We start from the raw sequence: 21,282 nt of genomic DNA on the forward strand, positions 1-21,282 counted from the left end.
TAATTAGCCATTTTTAATACAAATATTAATTTGTGTTCTAGTGAAGAAAGGTAGCCATATACACCTGGCATGGTGTGATCTAACATACATTTGAACTGAAACTGAAACATCTGTATTCAACAAAATGTTGTGTAATCGAAATTGGTATGTTGAGCAGTGAAATCTGACTAGTATTGTTATTCTGCAGTGTGACAGTCAGGCACATGCTTATGAGCTTTTGCATTTCACAGAAGAGGAAGAGAGAAAATCTGTTGAAGTGTTCGTTTGAAATGATGGAAAGATGCCAGCTGGTAAAATGTATGGTTGAATTCACACCTCCCTTAGCAACAATCCCCATTCATTCGCATCCATTATTCATCCATTCCTCTCTGATGCGCCTCTGAACGTTTAACTATATAATCAACACTAATCTGACGGAATAATAGAAGCTCTGAGGAGGAAATATACATCTCTTGTTTTGGCAAACGCTACACAGCTATCAAGTAAGGTGTTGAATCATATATTTACACCTGTGCTCAAAGCCTGTGCATCGCTTCAGAGTCCATTTGCGAGAAAATTGCTCTTCATCCATTTTGTCAGAACTGTGACGCATCCATTTGAATAGCTAATCTGCGAGCCGGGCCTGCAGACTTTTTCAGAGATGGAATCAGCGCAGGAGATGAGGGTTATGGGCTGCCAGGGGCATAAACATCCTATTTGCTTTCAGAAGGTAATTAGAAAACGCTCTCTGAAGGTATGAGGCTACGAGCAATCAGATAATATAACGGCAATACCTGGACGTCGACCTTGAGAAATGAGCATCCAGATGAAATGTAATGGATCTAATTTTGACTGCGGTCCTTCATGAGTTGGCTTGCGTATTTACAATGTAATGGATCTCATTTGGACACGGCTACTTTATGAGAAGTCCTATTTACAGTACCTATTTACAGGCATTGAATTCTACCCACAAGCACAACGTGCATAATAGGGAGATAATACTGTTGCACAACACCGACAAAAATGAATGACAATACTGGCCACTGTCTTGCATGACTCATCTTTTGACACTTTAGCAAATGTTCAAAGTAGAATGTGGTTAAGATGTCCTTTTCTATTTACTTTGTCATTTCATTTCTTCGACACATATTCATTTATCAGAGGTGTTTATCAATATTACGGACATTTTTTTTCATAAAATCGGATTCAAAGCTATTTTACCAACTATGCTTGGCTAATACTTACCACAAATGTAGGCACGCACATGCAATCGAGAAGTATGACACATGATGACACACTTTATGAAGTGCAACACACTTACGGTTTCTTCTGTGCTGTTTGTACACCCTAAAATATTAAGTTCCCAGAGGCAACCATATTTTTAAAACACGCCTGAAATATTCATAACCCGACACGCCAACCCTCCCACAACCCTTGCTAAGTCAAGGTTAAAAGGGGTCTGTAAATGCCAGACTGTGTGCATAAATGTGACTTAATAGCTTCAAATAACCTAAATGGAGCAAAAAAAACAGATGTTACATCAAAAAAACTAGAATCAGATCCGCCACGCAAAAAATGCACAACATGTCAGATGCACAGAAACCTCACAGAAATTAATCTTTTTCTGGGCTCTTGAGAACACCCCATATTGAGGCAAGAAAGTTTCAGGGACAAAATTAGAACAGGACAGAAGTCCCTTATAGTGCAGGTTTTATCAGCTTCTACAGTTATCAATACAAATAAACGCAATGAGATTCTACCCATAGGAACAAAAATATAGCGCCTTCATAGATCAGTTCTCAGTTGTGTTTCATTTAAGTATCAACTGCTTTATCAATTGCTTTAAAAAAAATAAAAACAAACGAGACGATAGTTAAAGAGTAAGTAACATTAAATCATGAAAATGACATTTCATGGCAATGTGTTATGTTGCCGTGTTTGAAAGAAAGTATTCTGCCAAGTTGCACGTCCAATGGTAAATGAATAACAAAGTTATTGGCTGTAAAAAGGACTGCGAGTCATGCAAACGATACACGACCTAGTCCGAGACCATCATCTAGGTCACTAGAAATAGTCCCCGCCTACGTTTTGTTAGCATTGCTGCAAAAACTTCACTCTCCTCCCCCAAACACCATTGCTCGTTCGTCCAAGTGTCCTTATATAGATATAAGGTGTAACTAGTTTCTTGTTGATGAGCGCCTTGGAATGTTTCTTTGTCAGACTCGGCCTCAAACTGTTTCTATACACTGTATATAATATCCAACCACCTGTAAACCGTAATCCAGTAATGATGATAGGCGTTCTATTTGCGACAAATGATAAACGCGTTTGCCCAATCACAACAGACTACATCAATCACATGATACTAGGCTCGCGGATAGATGGATTAGACGGATGAATCACGGAACGAATCATTTGCGAGTCAGTCAAGAAGTAAGGTAAGAATAACTGCCTATCATTACGACATAATAGTGTTTTTATGGTTCCAAAGCAACTGGTCTGACACGCCCACCTTACTTGCGTTACACCAGGCAGGTCTGGGTGAGCATTCGCTTTTAGATAGATTTAGAATTTAAATAATTTTTGCAATTTTACGTGTCTAATGGGCATGGGCAACTTATAACACACCAAAGACAAAGAGAAATACTTATACAAGCCATATGACCCCATTAAGATGTCCCCATTAAAATAAATTTACTAAAATAATTTTTTGTCCATAGAAAGCACATTAAATGTTAGTAAAAGTATTTGGTGAATAAAATTACATAATTTGGTTGAAATAATGTTACATCGACATTCAGTGTAACACAATATTTATTTACATAAATCAGCATACGCATTTTTATCTTGACTAAGAAAGAATAAGGGAGCACATTACATTTTATTGTGCTTTTAATGAGTAAAATATTAATATTGACAAATGGGCAAAACCTAGGATAGTGGAAAACTTTAAAAAATTACAACTAATTAGCATTTGGGGTGAAAAGTAATTATTCTTTTTAATATGTCAAATAGATTTTTGTAGTAAATATCCCTGACAAGATTGTTGCACTGAATGACATTTTGTATTAATAAATACATTTAACATTTCCTAAACATGTATACATGTATGTGTTTATAAATCCAGAATGTCTATAAGCAGTACACAGTATATTATGTAAACACAAACTTGTATTCTAGATGCGATTAATCATGATTAATCGTTTGATAGCCCTAACGTCAATACAGTTGGTGAGAAATAATTATAATTTTTCCAAAATTATAATTATTGATTGCAGTCTTGGTAAATCTGAGACTAGTTTGTGGCACTATGGAGATCTCTTTTAAAACCGAGACATTTGTCTCAGGACAAATCCAGTCTTTTCCTCAGGAGATATAGATCAGAGATGCAGGAGACCCTTTGTCCCTCCACTGAATGTATTTGATGTCTAGAGATTAAGATTTATCTTAAATTTTTTCTAAACTATAATTAAGACAGAAACACAACATTATGCACAAAATAATGATAAGAAATTATCAAACCTAAGTAAAACGAATGGAAACATGAAGGGTCGAAAAGATCACTAATGCCAATTCTTCTACTTCTAATTCTAATTTAAGACACTTCATTGCAAATGATATCATCAGCATAGCAATTTGAGTGAAAAGCATATAATTTGTTCATAGTTGCGTTGCTCTCCTTTGCTTTAATAACAGCATGCTCTCAAGCTTTATGTATGAATTACCATAAACAGAAAACGAGCAATACCTATTTAACATGTATGACTTTAACATAAAATTATGAGAGTCTTGTCTTTTTACCCAATGTACTATATTAGAGTCGTGTAAAGTGGAATGAATGAAACATTTTTAACCGTTTTAACTTTAAACTTGAGCAAATGAGCAAATGGCTACGTTTACATGCACCCTCATAATGCAATGATTTTGGCATTATTGCGATTACACTTTAACCATATGTAAACACAATCATACGATCTACATCAGCGGTTCTCAAACTTTTCAGATCAAGTACCAGATTTAACAAATTAGTTGTTCCAAGTATCACTTAATGACTGCCATAGAAAACTCGCATGAATAAACATTAAAATGAATAGTAGAGCTATGTTTACACCCCGTACTCCAATTTTAATGCATTATTAATAATACAAACACTTTTTTTATTTACCAGCTATTTTCAAACTTAATAAATGTTTTCCATGTTTTTCAAGTTAGTCGGCAGTAATAGTGGACACAAAACACTTTTCTGTAGTGCACAGCAAACAGGGCTCTGTAAATTACTCTTATGGGGGATTAACTAACTTTGCACCTTGAGGGCAAATTCATGGTAAATATGACAGTCCAAAGTTTTACCGTCAACAATTCACTTTCAGCATTCTCTGCTCCTTATCTTCAGACAGAAACAACGCGAACGTTTTGTATACTAAATACATTTTTAAATATAATTTCAAGAAAAATCTGCCTTGGAATAGTTTACGTGTCCTTTAGAAAAGCTGGTTGTTTAAACCCATGGTTGGTTAGAATATATAAAGAAATATTGATGATTTATTTATTTTTTTATGCCAGATCAGCTACAAAGGCCATTTTCCAGCAGTCTGGATATATTAAAATTTCTAATAAAGCATTACATTTTATTTTATTAAATACAATACATATACAATCAAATATTAACATCAGTTAATATGAATACTAATTAAATATAAAAAGTAGTTTGATTATAACAGAATGGAAGTTAACTTTGCCTGTGCAAATCACAATACTTGTGTCTTGTGTCACAATGTCATATGCCAATGATTTCTATTTACTGTAAAAGCAGAAAAAGAGGACAACACGGATGACGGCATTGACATGCAATACAATGAAGAAGCCGTTAAACTGGTTAAAACTGAATTTCCCTGCATTCGAATGTTGGAAACATTTCAAAGATATGAGTGCAACAAACGACTCGAGCGGGACATCACTGCGGACATCTCACGCCCCACTATAACAGTAACACTTTCATTAGAGAGCAGTAATTCATACCACATATTGATCTGTCTGCAGTTTATGACGGCGGAAATGCGAGCGCCTTCAAATTAGAGTTGAAATGATCCGAATGCCTGAGCTATTCAATAGCCTGGTGGAAAACGAGTAAAGTGATAGGAAAGAAATCAATTTGGCAGCACATGCCTAAATAAAACCGAGGTGAGGGTTCGTCTTTTTTCTTGTTTGAGTCACCACCTAAGTGTAGAGAACCAGGATGATGATGAGCGCAATCACGGTCGTCTTGATACTCCGTAATTGAAAATCTTAGTGCGTGGCCCTGTTCCATCTTCCAGGGCCCGGGTGCAACATGAGAGGCAACTTATAATTGCAAACGCGGTCACTCAAGAACACTCCAACAGAGCATGATTCTTGTTCTGCGTAATTCAACACCATAAAATGAGATTGAAAACAACTTGATTACTGAAAGAACCACTCACTAGCGTTAATGGTTTTCAACATGCGTCTTGCAGGTGCGTTGACAACATGGATTGAACCATTTAAGTGGCGGTGTCGTTGGATTCTTCTCGACAAACTCGCTCACTCCACACCATACACAAATGGCTCAGCGTAACCCAACAAGCTCTGGGAAAAAGAGGGGCAGGGACAGGACCCCTGAGAAGTTGAGTCAAAGGGCTTTAAACACAGCAGATATGGACAGCTGTGAAGCCTTCAGATCTCCCAGCCTTCTTTTAGCTTGCATGAGAGCGAGAGAGATCCGGTTTCAACACTATTTTAGATGAGGACTGAATCATGACGACACATAAATAAGGTCTTTGCCTTTGAGCTTTATGTTGAATATCTACAGAAGAAGTGCTGTAATATTCCGTATAATAGTGACATCAAGGTAAAAGTTATAAGTAACATACAAAGCTCGTCGAGCCCACCCTGAGAAAAGACAGTGCTTCGGTGGAAATTATTTTCGTTTATTGTGGAGGACAATATAACGATTCAATCGGGGGATTTCCCCGTTGTCTTGCAGGTGCAAATGTCAGATGCAAACCAAGCAAAGCCATTCTACTCTGAAAAAAAAACATTAGTCAGCTGACATTAGCGGTGTTTCCATTATCCTGTTTTTATGCACATTTTTAAGCATCACATTAAAGGCGGAAAAAAATGTTTGCAAATGTTTTAACACTCCATCGCTTCAGGTGGTTTTTGACTTTCGAGAAAGAATGCGAATAATGAGAGATGTAAGCACATTTGTTGAATCAAGTATGATATGGCGAACATCGGCCACGTACACACTGCATCTAAATTCGGATGTCTCTTCACCTTTTAGTGCTTAATCCTGTTCTGTACACAAAACACTAAATTTTCAGGAGTGAAAACCGCATTCCATTACCAAATTAACTCCCGAATCAAACAGGTAAAGACAACCACATTTACAGAAATGCCACGCAGTGTGTAAGGAACTGAACAACTCATCTCTAATGCATGTTTAATTCGTTATTAACTATGAGTGCGCCTTTTCTGTTTGAGCAGTGCAAGAAAATCATGTGACAAGTGTTTATCATGTCACGTATTTTAAAAACGAAAACACCTACATATTTGATTATACTAAACAAACGCCACACCCATAGCTTTATTGGTGAACAATGACCAAACACAAAAATGTATTAACAAAAGAACATGGCAACACTGCGAGAGCACTTTGTGAAGAAGCCAAAGATGACAAACAAAACAGAGCGTCCTCTCTTAACCGTAATTTAGCTCAAAACATAACCAATCTTTACCGGAAAACTATTTACTAAAGAGGTTAAACTCTTGGGATTCATGTTTCTTTACTGCTGCGGTCAACACGTTAACTTGCCATAGTTTCAACTTGCAAAATGCGGTAGTAACTACCTGTTCCGTACACATTCATATTGACAGATTGTTTTTATGAATTCACTATCGATATTTATAAAAAATATAAAAGCTTGAATTAGATTTTAATCAACTTTTCTGTTTGATTGAATTAATTTAATATTTTAACATCACACTGTTTGTGTGTGTGTGTGCGTGCGTGCGTGCGTGCGTGTGTGTGTGCGCGTGTGCGTGTGCTGAGCTAGCGCTCATCGCAAGGTATTGTCTTCTCCCTACAGGCGGTTGATTTAGTCCTCATTCCAACCATCTCACAAGCTGTCAGTCACACACACACACACACACACACACACACACACACACACACACACACACACACAGCTTCAAAAGCCAGTCCTCCATAAGGGCAGTCATCAGAATGATGCACAGCAACTATCCAGGAGGCAAGAAAGCAAACATCTCCGGATCATGTCAGAACACAACAACTGAAAATCGTCGACCCTTTGGCAATCTTTGGGTTCCCGGCTAAATTTACAGCTTCACATGCTCAGCTGCACCCAAAGATCCTAATTAAGATTCAGTTTAATAACTGATCCACCAAAAATGCTGTACACTGTACAGTTGCAGCTCACAGCAATAATAAATCATGAAAGCAGAATAATTACGTGACACTTTAAATGAACCGATCTTTTGCAATTCATTTGCAAATAACAAAGGCAGAAACAGGGGCAAAGCACCTAAGAGCACATCAAACACATTAATTATTTTTAAGATGAGATCATCGGAGCACTGCCAATGTCACTTAAGTTCAATCAGAAAAGAAATTATTCTGCATACAAAATCACAAGCAAATCACAGATGATTTAAGAATTTAAAGGTGTTGAATAATAAGGCAGTTTTTTACCACCGCGGTGGTAATGGAAAAATTAGTCCAAGTTTATATGATTTATTGAAATAATATTTATATTATATTTGCGTGTAGCAACCACATGACGATAAACCTTATTAAAATATCTTTTGAAATAAGATATCTGAAATAAATGAGGATGATGTTTAATGCACAAATGTCGATGTCCATGCGCAAATGTCCATTTGTAATGCGCAAAACCCATCCGTGAAATGGTACACAGCAGTAACATTTAAATAAACAAAAGTAATAGGGATGCACCGAAATGAAAATTCTTGGCCGAAATCGAAAACCGAAAAAGAGCAAACCAAGGCCGAAAACCGAAATACAGAAATAAATTATGCGAATTATTAGTACCATGGAATTTATAGCTATGACCTTGTACTAACTTTAATATTAATTTATGCAATTGCAATGGCTTGATTTTAGTAAAGTTTCAAAGAATAAATCAATTATAAATTATGCAAATATTTATTTAGCACATTGCAACAATGCACAGTATAAAATAAAATTCAAACTTAAATGTTTAACTTGACCCTACTCATTAAATAATAATGTACAGCACTTCTGGGGACTTCATACAGATAACCATCTAGCGGTTGAGCGGTTGAGCTTGTCATCTGCATGACATTTTAGAAAGATTTGAGCTAGTGTATTTAAATAGGGCCAGTGCATAAACATTTTTATCAAAAAAATATATCTAGCAGAAATATGGCTACAATCTTATAGTCACATAAATAGAAGCCTAAGAACAGAATAGACTTCTTATTATTTGAGGCATTTTCTTGCAGGATTTCACTGAACATATCAGACAACGAGGGTGCATGTCCCTCATCTGGTGCAGAGAGACGAGTCTTTTTTCTCCGCTATGATCTCCTTCTGCGCTTTGCGCTTCTCCGTCTGCACGCGGATGGTTCTCCGCATACATCGCGGCCCGGATCGCGATGACCTACCCTTGAAAATTTGCGCCGCATTAACCAATCAGGACCTCCCATGACGCGAATTCGCGAATTTCACACGTAAATGATGCGAGTAAACACAAAGTGTACAAGCGTCCATTTAAAGCATTTGGTGTGAACACTCTATAAAAGGTAAATACGAGATTTACTGAAATACGTCCACACCGCAGACTTGTCGCTTCAGACAAGCACGTGCAGGTCGCTGTCTCTGTTTGCGTCAACACATCATTTCGGCCGTATTGTTTCGGTGATAAAAGTCTTTCGGGCCGAAAACGTTTTCGGTCGCCGAATATTCGGTGCATCCCTAAAAAGAATAATGAAAACTTAAATAACATATGTTAAATATGAAATAAAAAAGCTCTTTTGACAATTCCATTTGAAACAAACAGAAAAAACCTAACTTGGCTTTCCTATTCAGATTGCCATAAAAATACTACTTTTTACTACTCGTTGATGGGAAACTAACACGTTGACATTGGCCAGATTAAGATGTGTACAGCTGCGCTAAATGCAGGTTCAGAAGATTTGCTCAGAGCGCAAATGAATAGATGTCTCTCCGCAACCGCGGCAACCTGCGCACCAACTAGCTGGTTTTGAATTTAATAAGCTGTTCATATCACAACAAGATCCATTGCAAAACCTGCACTCGAAGTCACCAACGGTAACGTATGCCAATCCTATCCGTGTTAATGCAAAATCTTTTAACTAAAAACATTCACAACTGAAAGGCACAAATACCAATCCTTATCTTATACAACCTTATATTTGTCACAGTGGTGCGGTTGTCACAGCCACCATCAAAGCCCAATTGAATACAATTACAAAATTGTAGAGGATAAGAAGAATGACTGTAACGTTTGCCTAAATCTCTGCTCAAGTCAAATGATCATACTAAAGGTCTGGGAACCATTCCTAATCACCAAATCACATTTTGTTTTGTGCCGCCATATTTAGGTTTGTGGCAAATACCACTACAGTAACAAACTCATAATACCCGGTCTGTAAACCGGTCTATGTTGTGAACCTCACATAACTAAGAATCCAGCGTTTAGTTGATCATCATGGAATCTCTTCTTAGAATTCTCAGTTTAAGAATGACCAACACACCTATCCCTACTCACCTTTTTTGCAACAACAAAATTATATTAACTCTGATATTAAACAAAGCTGCATATACTCAAATAAATCATAGTTCTAACATCATGCTTACTGTCATTTAATAATAACCTAAAACGAAAAGATTCATCCCAGCAAAACATTAATAAGATTACCCTGAGGCGGTTTTCTAACCTTGCTTTTAATTTTCAGAGAGCAGAGCTTATTCAGGTGGGAAGCAGGGAGTCACAGGTCTACACACATACCTGTACTCATACCAGGCTCCATCTGTTCCACAGGAAACATGAATGAACTTTGACCTTGAGAACAGTGATCCGGAACCCTGCTGTGTACCTGGGCAAAGGATGACGTTCAGTATTGAAATAGGAGTGCACAGACAGCATCCCAACTGTTCTTATGAACAGAGGCCAATTGTCACACACACACATACATATATACATATATATATATATAGCATTTCAATAATAATTCAAAGTTGCTTCACATCGTCATGCCAAATGTTATCGTCCATCACAATGTTTTACTGTAGCCATTGTCCGATGCCAATCTAATAGGATGTCAAAATGGATATATCCATCAAACAAACATTTACATTGTGGTGAACAATGTACTGTAACTGTACAACGTTTTACATTAAGGTGTGAACAGCAAAAAAAGTGATAGTCCGACCGAGTTTCGCATATTTAGCTCAAGACATTATTGGACAACCCAATGCCTGCTGGTACAAAATACTTCCTGTCTGTTTTCGTGCATCACGCAATCAGTTTGTCATTGAATGGGGTCCTTTGTCTGAGCTGTGTGCAAAGTATAGGATGGTATTCGTTCTGTAGGACAGAGTGTAGACTGGAAAGTAATCTCTTTTCAGCAACTGCGCCCAATGTGCTATGGAAATGTCTGATAATAATATTCTCACTCAAGCTGCTGTATGAAACTGTAAAGATGATGGCACTGGCCATAACAGATTATAACTAACACAGGGCACCCCTTTGACCCTTCTGGAGGACTTTTTAACCTTTAATTTAAAATATTGAAATAAGAGATGTGCAGATACTACATTTATCCACTGAAAACTAGTTGAGGGATTATTCAAGGGGATATCTTCAAGAAAATTAAATGGACATTTCTTAACGTCATACAGTATAATAACTATTAATTATGAACATCGAACTGGTGATGTTTCTTAACATTTTCTATATACAGACCACAAATGAATTGCATTTTCCTATAATCTTCTGTCTGACAGCTATTTTTAAAGCATTTGCCAATAGTGTGAATAATTGCTTTTATAGATTGATGCAGATTATTGGCCGATATATTGGTGCGTCTCTAATTAAAATAAATGATTTTAAGTTCATTTTTACTGAAACGAATCGTGCTACTGATTTTTTTTTTTTTTTCACAAAATATATTGTTAGAGAGCTTCCTGAACATTGACGATATTGAAGAAATCAAGACAATTTCACAAAATGCTCTTTACATTATAAAGAATGATTTACATAGAAATGAGGGTTTTCTCTTACATTTTAGAACATGAGACTATATGCAGAGGCCATTACCTCTGAGACCAAAATATTTTAAATATCACAAATAATTATTTAGTTAAAATAAATAAATTATTCATCTCATAAACAAATCTTAAACCAGACCACTTATTTGAAACAAACATAATAAAGAAATATTCACTATTCAATATTCACTAGCTTTATCCAAAGGGCAGCCACTAACTCTTTGTCAGAATTTCTATTAAATTTAAGAAGAATGAAACTATATACGTAGAAGACACGTAGGCTAAATCTTTTTTGATAGAGGTATTTCCAAAGGCTAAAGAGTAAGATCTAACTGCAATATAGAGCTAACGGAAATAAGAGCTTGTGTCGTAACAATCGAGCCACAAAATGTACCAGGAAAGCCAAACCTCCTCAGCAGCTCTCTATGACAAATGACTAGGGGTGTGATGAGAAATTTATCCCACGAGGCAAGACATAAGAATTTTAACCTTTTTTAAGAAATCTTCAATGACGAAATGTATAGGGCAAAATAAGTCCCTTATTCACCTTAAAAACACAAAATGCAAAAAAAAACTTCTTTTTTAATAAATTATGTTATGCCGTAATAAACAATACTTACACACAGAAAAATGTTTTGTCAGAAACTCAACTGAATGGCAGGAACTCCATCATACCAATTGCGTGAGGATATTGTGTTCTCACGAGACCAATCGGATCTTGCGAGATCTCGTACCAGGAAATCTCGTCACACCCCTACAAATGACTTTTCTGCATATCAAAGAATCCTTCTACTTCGGCTCACAGCAGGGCCCACCCCTACTAAGAGATTCCTGCGAGCAGCAAGGTCTCTGCACAGCGAACACTGTCAACAAGCCAGCACATGGCAGATTCACAAAGATATTTATATCTGTCATAACTCATTCAGAAAAGGCGAGGACAATGTTGATCCAGATTGGAAATGGCATTTTCTTCTTGAGTTAATAAACATATAAAGAAATCAGGAATTAAAGCCTTTTTAGTGTTCGTATAATAAAAACCTCACTTTTTAGTTCAAGTAAAATTCAAGAATAATAGATTATCTTTCCATTCTTTCATTTTCATGACCTTTTTGTTATGTATAGGCGAACAGCAAAAAAAAAAAAAAAAAAAAAAGTAAGATTCAAGCTCACATTGACCACATAAACACCTCAGCTCACATCAAAGCAGGCGAGTTCGAAGTCACTTTATATTAACAACACAACAGAAAATATTAGAAATTCTTATATGGTGAGGAGGCAGAGTCGCAGCACAAGAGCTAATAGGAATACATAACAGAATTAGCATATCAAATCTTATGTTCCTAGAAACAGTGACTAATGTGTACAGAAATACAAAAAACAACCGGAAGCAGTGTGTACATCAAAAACAGGAACATCGAGGCAGCAGGTTGCAAGAGCTTGTGCATGAACAACCTCGAACTAAAATGCATGACCACACCCATTAAATCACACAACTTAAAATAATGCAACCATATTTGCATTTGCAACCATATATTTTGTGCAACAACTATATATTTATAACTTTGCTAATCTATAAATCAACATGAATGATAACAGGGTATTTCCTGCAAGGTGTGCAGTATGTCCCCAAGGTCTGCATAGACATTTCTTGTTGTTGGATATGCTTCTGTCATCCTTCCCCTAGACAACACAAAAATTCATCAAAACTTCTCCATTCAACTGGGCTCATCAACCGTCAGATCTTCCAGAATGGCCAGAAACCTGGGAGTGGTGATCAATGATCAGCTAAACTTCACAGATCAGGTTTCCAGCACCATCCGGGTCCTGTAGATTCATACTCTACAATGTTTGGAAAATTCCTATCCGAGCATGCTACATAAATCATAATCCAGGCTCTTGTTCCTTGAAGACTGGACTTTTGCAATGCACTACTAGCTGGTTTTCCTGCTTGCACAACAAAACCTCTATATGCGATCCAGAATGCAGTCTTCAATGAACCGAATAGAGCACACATCACTCTTCTCTTCATGAAGTTACATTGACTCCCAATAGTCGCTCGCATCAAATTCAAGACTCTGCTCCTAGCCTACAAGCTACAAGGCACCCCCTTATCTTCATATTCTGATGCAGACTTATGGACCTGCCAGATCCTTCGCTCTACAAATGAACAACGTCTTGTGGTGCCATCCCAAAAAGGTTAAAAAAAATTTGCTCTCACGCACCTTCTCCGGATCGGTTCCACATTTGTGGAATGATCTGCCCGCTGCTACAAGATCAGTAAATTCTGTAGCCAATAAAAGAATCGGCTGAAAACACATCTCTTCCGACAGCACCTGGCCGATCAGTTCTGACTTCAATCTCTTTTCAACTCTTTTTTTTTTAAAGTACAAACTTTGCTCTGTATACTGTGGTAGGCTATATGAGACCAGTTTTCTTGCACTAATGCTTTTTGTTGTCCTTATGTTGTTCCAACTGCTTCCATTGTGTACCTCATTTGTAAGTCGCTTGGATAAAAGCATCTGCTGAATGACTAAATGTAAATGCATTTCTAAAAATGCGTCAAATAAAATGCCTTGCATTTGTAAAATGTGTAATACACTTGCTTAATGTATAATAAAAAAAGTTATTACGAAGTGAAACCTTTAGATATCAACCTGTATGGTAATTTAGCCTGCTTATTGACTTGTTTGCAAAAAGTATATATATATTTATGAGCACTGTTTTGGGTAAAAAGTATTTACTGGCGAGTTTAGTCTAGGGATGTAATGTTTCTCGATAAAATAATTTAACCGCACCAGTCTCCATCAACGGTTCGGCACCCGCTTGGACCACGGCTCATCTTAAATCTGACAATGCATTTATAATGTGGTTTGTTAAAAAATTATGATGCGTAAAACAGACTGACAAAGTTCAGCTAATGTATGTTTGTAGATGAATACACATGTAATACCTATAACAAATAAAATAACACACAAATTTAAATAGGATTGACGTATGCTGTAATATGACCAGTCACATATGCTTTCATCACCCTGGTGTTTGGAGCGAGCGCAGGTGAGACCTGAACAGCACATGTTGCTGTTTGAACTAAAATCATTCAAGCCTTGCCAATTTTAACATTTAAGTGTGCTGTAAGTCTTCGTCGGTCTTCATCCTCTATTAGATGCATACTTTTAGTGCAGGGTTTTTTCCTGCATAATGAAAATTGGAGGCGGCCGCCTCTGTCAAATTTTGTGCCACCTCAGACTCTCGCCCAAATTATGTCGGGTGTCTTCCCAAAAACACTGTGTATTCTGTCAACGGACTGTCATTTGTGACTGCAGTTGCGGCATTACGCCACAGGGAAGGCGCAGTTTAGTAACCATCATCAGTCGCAGTACAAGAGCTAATAGGAGCTGCATTAGCTGTTTCATGGCTGTTCGGGTGAATATTGTTTGTTTTGCGTGCAAGTATGTTACATTTTTTAACGTGGCGTACATCATTGTAATGTTTTTAACTGTGCAGTTGGTTTGCTGAATCAGCGTTATACTTGCGCTTGTCTTAGCACTGCGAGTCTCTGGTGACTCCACACATCTCCCAAAATGGGGGTTAGGGGTGCATCATATCAAAGTGTCACGCATATCAACGCAAGTTTCTCCTCAGCATGCCCAAAGATAAACTTCGTTAAAACTATTAACTGTTTTACAAAGCGATCTGACTTTTGAAATACGTGAGAATAAGCTTTTTAATATGCATGGCACCCTGCACAAGCACAGCGGGTGAGAGAGAAAGCACCGGACTGGAGCGCATCACAAAACTACAGCTTGAGAGAAGGTCAATAGAATATTTGATTTATTTTGTTCATTTGTTATGGGTGGATTAACTCGCATGTATTTTCATCGTAACGCCAAATTTGCAGAGCGAGTAAAAAAAAGCTAATTAAAATTCCAATAAACACAGAAAAAAATATATATACTAATTTTCCATTAAAGTGACAGGTTAGATTAAAGGGAGAAAACCTATAACATATAGGAGCAAAGAAACTGAACTCAGTCAACTGTGTTCCACTGACCCCTTTTACAATCTATAAAACATTGAATCCATTGAATCCACTAGCATCGATCAAGGACTGCAAGATGCAGTGATGGTCAATAAACCACAGAGTCAACGTGTAAAAGCTATATGTGATAATGCAGTCTGTGTCATATTACATTCTAAAACAAAATTTCAACAACATCCTCCAGCATCGAATGTTGATATGCGGATCATATTTTCCTCCTCCGAGGGGCCATTAAGAGCTGGTATAAAATGATGGTCAGGCACCTGGATCTCTACAGATCTATAATCCATGTTAATGCATGTCTGTTTGTCAAGCCACGGTAATTCAAACTGATAATAACCACTTTTAACATAACACTTTTCATTTTAACATTTAACTACCCACAAGAAGTGCTTGTTTATATATGGCTAACTGATTAACTGTGTCTTTTCACAATCTGATTCCATGGAATAATAAAGGTGATGACTAACCGACTTCCTTTTTACAAGCAACCAGATTTGCAGACCAACATAGAAAGCGCAGACATTCAAGAATTCTTAACTGTGTGGCAATTTTTATGCATTATACAAAATGTAGTATTTGTGTCTGGTCTTTATCTTCTGATTCAGTATTGTTTTGAAGCACATCTGTAGTTTTTGATAGTCACTGTTACTCATTTCCCTATTTTAGAAAAGCTCCGCTTGTTCTTTTGAATTCATCTGGATTGAGTCTGTCACAGCATTTGTTGTTCTTGTCATACTGGAAAATTGCCTGGATTCACAGACTGCGCGCCACACACACACAAATTTACACAGCATTTATGCCAATTCTAACCACCGATAATACTCTAAACTTATTTACAATGCATAACAATATAATAATTCATAATATTTAAAATATAAAATATATATAAAGTTGAACTCCATTAAAGGGATATTTCACTACCAAATCAAAATTTCCCCATGTTTAACTCACCCTCGAGGTATCCAAACTGAATAATGGAAGAATAATCCGGTAAATTTTAATAGCACGTATCATTTTGCTTACAAGCAATAGAATGGGAGTGAACGGGTGAAGCTCCAAAAAGTGCATCCATCGATCAAAGAACTGCTCGACACGGCTCCGTGGTCTTAAACTAAGGTCTTCTGAAACAAATCGATGCGTTTGTTTAAAGATCGGTGATCATGTCATGTCATGCATTCTGACTTCTTTACGCTTTTAAACGTGCTGGCTTCTCACGCTTAACATGGTCGACTTCTTTAAAAAGAATTGGACGTATGACGTTGTATTTCGGTCCTCGATACACTCCCCCAGCACTCCAACTTGTTTCGGAAAGCTTTTTCCGAATCATATTCCTTTTATCGGCCATTCTACCGGAAAAGCACGGCAAGGCGAAAGAGAGAGCCCGCCCACGGGCCAACCAACGACCGAGACCCGCTTACCATCAAGGTTATCTGCGCAAATACTCTACGAAGATGCCACATATGCAATACTAATTTATAGGCACTCCATATTAATGTGAGATTGGCATAAACTGCCTGTGATACGCGATCTTTAAGAGAAATATCCATAATGACACTGACAGCACCATTAACGTTGATGTCTGGCTTCCGTCGTCTCTCGAATGCGCGTCAACCAGAGTCTTGTTCTTCCGGCAGAAGTAAGTTCCGGTGACAAATGCTGCGCGTTATTCATTTTCAGCCATTGGGATAGTGTCTACTCTGGTGGGAGATTTAGTTCCGGTCATTTGCCTTTAGGGCAAGTAAAACATGGTTTGGTAGCGAAATATCCCTTAAATGGGTTCTTCTAAACGTGCCACAGAATCCCCAAAAAACCTTTCTTAAAATTTCTGTTAGTTTGTAATATTCTGGAACCCTTTTAAATACAGAACGTTTGTGTGGGGTTCTTAAGGAACCTTTTGGGAACCTTCGGTTTTTAAGAGTGTCACATCATCCCTTACAGACGCCAAGATGAATTGAGCATCATTTGGCCAATGTTGAGTCAATGAAGAGCTTTCAGTACATGCCTATTCTGTGTGGACAAACCATTCATTTCCAAACGCAATTTCCCCTGAAATCGTACCCTCATAGGTACCCAAACGTTTAGCTATTATCCAGAACATTCAAAATTCCAACCCTGCTACCCACCTGAAATGTTTTTTCCCGTCAGCCTTCTCACCTTTGCAAGTAATGGGACTGTACACGCCAGTAGACTGCATGTCACTTCAATGTCGTAATAAAGGTATTTAATGCAACTTGTATTACTGTGTATAACAAATGGAGCGGCAGCGAATGAGGGGCAGGGTTAAACGCGCACTCAACTCAACCCAGTGCGCTTGTTCTCAACACACTTTAAAATAAAAACGCATTCAATTGAATGCAATAAACCAATGCATGCATATCTGAGCAGACCGTGCGAACGCACAAACGATTTGATAGCGCGATATGTTTTTGTCTCGGATTGTGTTGTGAGGGACCGATTCACCGAGGCAACAATACAGCGTGGAGCCCACGGCGAATCGTTCATCCGTTTAAGGAAATAAACAAACCACTAAACAAACGCGTCTCGGTTTGTTAATGGTGAAAATGTGATTTCATTTTAGGATAGCAAACGGTCTCCGTATAACGAGATAGGAAACGCGGCTTACCTCAGAAATCAGCCCGCGTTCATTGTTCGCTCGAGAGACTAATGTGTTCTTCTCGATCCCCAATAACCGCAAATGTTCGCGCTGTTTTGATAAAGAGAGCTCCGTAGGCGTGTTGCGTGTACGGGGGTGATGCTCCGGCGGTAAAGGACGACCGTGTAGTCGTATGTCAGCACGAATCCTCCGGCTCTCGTATCGTTGTTTTATCAGATGACTTGAGTTTAGCGTGGAGGGGCGGAGCTGAGTTTTGTACAGGGGGCGCGTGATTGACAGCTAGTGGCGCTCAAACCTCAGAAGCTCTTTCGGATAAGCAAACTGTCGACGCAATAACGCGACATGTAATACAAGGGGCATTGCTTTGAGGTTGGTCACTTGCTTTGCGTTGCCCAGCTGTATTTTTGTACCATATTTAACTGCAATGTAATATGCAGGAACACTTTTGAACAGGGGGATTTGAGCTGCAGATTTAAGGTGATGTGAAGTTTTTTTGGAGGGGTTAAAATAAACAGAACTCAGTTGAGCTAGTACATAAAAGATCCCGTCTGCCTATTCACAATGGTAAACGTTTACTAGTGATTTAGAAGGTTCAGGACGATTTTGCATTTGACATCTAATTCAGTAGGCTATGTACCGCAATACTGCTATTCTCGACGAAGGGACACACTTACTAACAATTACACGATTGGACGATTGACTTTCCAAGAGCATAAAATACAGTACAGGACCAGAACAACACTGATATGATTGACTTTTTGAATCAATCATCCACAGTAACTGTTGAAATAATATAACAACTTATTTACAATATAAATTTACGTTGCGTAACTTCTGCTAATATGCAGCAAAATAAAACATTCTTGCTCGTATGATTTTTCTATCCAAGAGTTAGGCTTAGTGAAGTATAAGGATGCTTCTTCATTGCATCCTCCAATTGCACACAGTACATAATATTTCTGCCCTCAGCTATTTGAGTAAAAGGGAGAGGGGTTAACATAATGCAGCTGGATACACTGAAATATAGCCTTACATATATAATGACATGCTAGTTATACAATCTTTTGGTGTAGTTTTTATCTACACACGTACAATCTCATACAAATGGTTATTTTGTCACACCTCCTTTAAGTGCAACTGTGCATTCCCTCCACATCTTAAACTCTACCCCTGGTTAAGAACCTCTTGTGAAACAGAAAAGTTCTTCTGATGTTAAACGTTCTTTATGGAACCAAAAGGTTCTTCTATGACATCCAATAACCTTTTGAAGCACCTTTTTTTAAGATTGTACATCTCCCTACACCAATAACCTTTACAATGAAATAACGCATGCACGCATAGGCTGAAGCAATATAATTGGGATGCCAATGAAGCAGTCATTTTAAAACATTTTAAGGACACCTTAATGATCCGTTCTCCTTGTCTTACAATGTAAAGTATTATACATGTATGCCTACTAACAGTGCCAGTCTTTAAATCTGACGTTCCAAAAGTTCAAATAAGGAGTTTATTTGCAAAACAGCTAAATGTTTTTATTGTGTTATCATATTATCATGAGTTATTCTGCAAATAGTTATATGCTGTTGTGTGTTTTCTCTTTAGTCAAACGTGCTTTATGGCTGCAACATAAAATTCAAAGTGACCTATTTGTCAGTTGAAATGTGACCTCTGCATTTAACCCATCCAGAGAGTAGTGAACACACGTACACCCGGAGCAGTGGGCAGCTATCACTGCAGCGCCCGGGGAGCAAGTAGGAGTAAGGTGCCTTGCTCAAGGGCACCACAGTTGTTACCCGCCGGCCCTGAGGATCAAACTGGCAATTTTCTGGTCACAAGTCCGACTCTAACCATTAGTCCACGACTGCCTAAAACGGGACAAGCCTTTGGCTCCACTGTAGCAACCTTTTACCCTTAGTTAAACCTTAAATAATGTAAATAAAATAAAATGTAAGAATGGTCTGACACTGAAATAACATATTGCTGGATTTCTATAAATGCATCAGTGACGTGACTCTCGCTTTTTTTGTGTCCCTTAGGTTCAATTATATTTAAAAGGGTAACAATTTGAAAATAAACTTGCTGATAACTTGAATGCATTCTATTTTCCGGGGACCAGGTCTAACATTTTAGGTTTTGCATTATTTTGAGAGAATATTTGGAGAATGGTTGCAAAAATGTCAATGTGGTGTAACTGCAAAAACTATTAAACAGTCCTGTTTAATAGTAAATACAAGTAAATGGAACGCAATTGTTCTGAATATTATAATTCATTTGGGGAGTCTAGTCAAATTCAATTATTGACAAGGTGGTGTAACCACCATTTAAGGAGCAATTTTTTTTAATTCTGTGCAAGACACGTGACAGGATATGAAATCACAGAGAAGAACCTACGGTGACCCCAACTGCTGCATGCAAAGGTTAGTAACTTGCAGAAATAGCATTAGGAAAAGTTACTCAGTATAAAAACAATGGAATACAATGGAAAGTTTGTTTTTCCCATGGTAAAATATGTTTGCACTCTTGTCATTCACTTAAACATCTCTGTCTGTCTAAAAGCATCTGAGCTAGTATGAAATTTAGTGATGGCCCTTCAGAGAGACATAATGCAGTTTGATCTAAACGTCTGCCAGATAATGTCTTTTTTTTATTAGATCAGCATAATCGCGTTGATAGATAGCTCTATTGTGATCCTTTTATATTAATCTCCCACTGCCCAGTGTGTAGAGTGGAACTAAATTAGTATTTTTTTAAAAGTCGAAATGACAAATGTAGAATACTTGAAAGGTCAGAGACGTGCCCACTTCCCCATTGTAAAGGGTGCCGTGCTTCTCAAAAATGCACAGCAGAACGATTGTTATCCTGAAAATTGATCAAAGTGACGTGTTTATGATCACGCCATATCCAGTTAAGATTTTTTTCACAGGCAAAATATATAATAATGTGTGTAATGTTTGACTTGTTCCAATGCTGAACAGAAGCTATAACCTTTCGTTGTTTAAACAGTTTGCTTCCTAATTTTACCATTAGTAAATGTCAATAAATAAATGCTATGCCGGGAATTTTTTTTTTGTTTGATAGTATACAGCTGCACCTCCAGGTGATGTGATAAATGAACCATTTGCATGACATTGCCTGTGGTCACCTGTTTGGAAAAAACAATACATCCAGACTGTATAACCAGTATGTCAATGCATGTACCCAGCAGTATTATGTTCACCCCATCGCTTAATTTTACTCTTATAGCTCAAGGCAGAACTATTAGGCGAGTGTGGAGCGTGCACTGAAAAAGCATCGGTGTGCACTGAAGAAGTGTATCCTTATACTCCACCAAAC

The 21,282-nt window shown here is 37.6% G+C and overlaps 1 protein-coding gene across 4 annotated transcripts in view; it reads right to left on the minus strand.

The window, feature by feature from the left end:
* st6gal2a (ST6 beta-galactosamide alpha-2,6-sialyltranferase 2a) overlaps window positions 1-18,181 on the minus strand; it is a 55,670-nt gene extending 37,489 nt beyond the window's left edge. Inside the window, exons 1-2 of one of the 4 annotated variants that reach the window (XM_079464170.1) lie at window positions 17,959-18,178; window positions 10,032-10,119 (exon numbers count right to left, since the gene is read on the minus strand). The gene's annotated coding sequence lies outside the window, so the exon portion shown is untranslated. Of the gene's footprint in view, window positions 1-10,031; window positions 10,120-17,958 lie in introns of all 4 variants that reach the window. The other 3 variants (XM_079464168.1, XM_079464169.1, XM_079464171.1) reach the window with 3 other exon arrangements.
* Between the last annotated feature and the right edge of the window lie 3,101 nt (window positions 18,182-21,282).

Source organism: Barbatula barbatula, assembly GCF_947034865.1.
Source record: "Barbatula barbatula genome assembly, chromosome: 9".
Classification (NCBI taxonomy): Eukaryota; Metazoa; Chordata; class Actinopteri; order Cypriniformes; family Nemacheilidae; genus Barbatula; species Barbatula barbatula.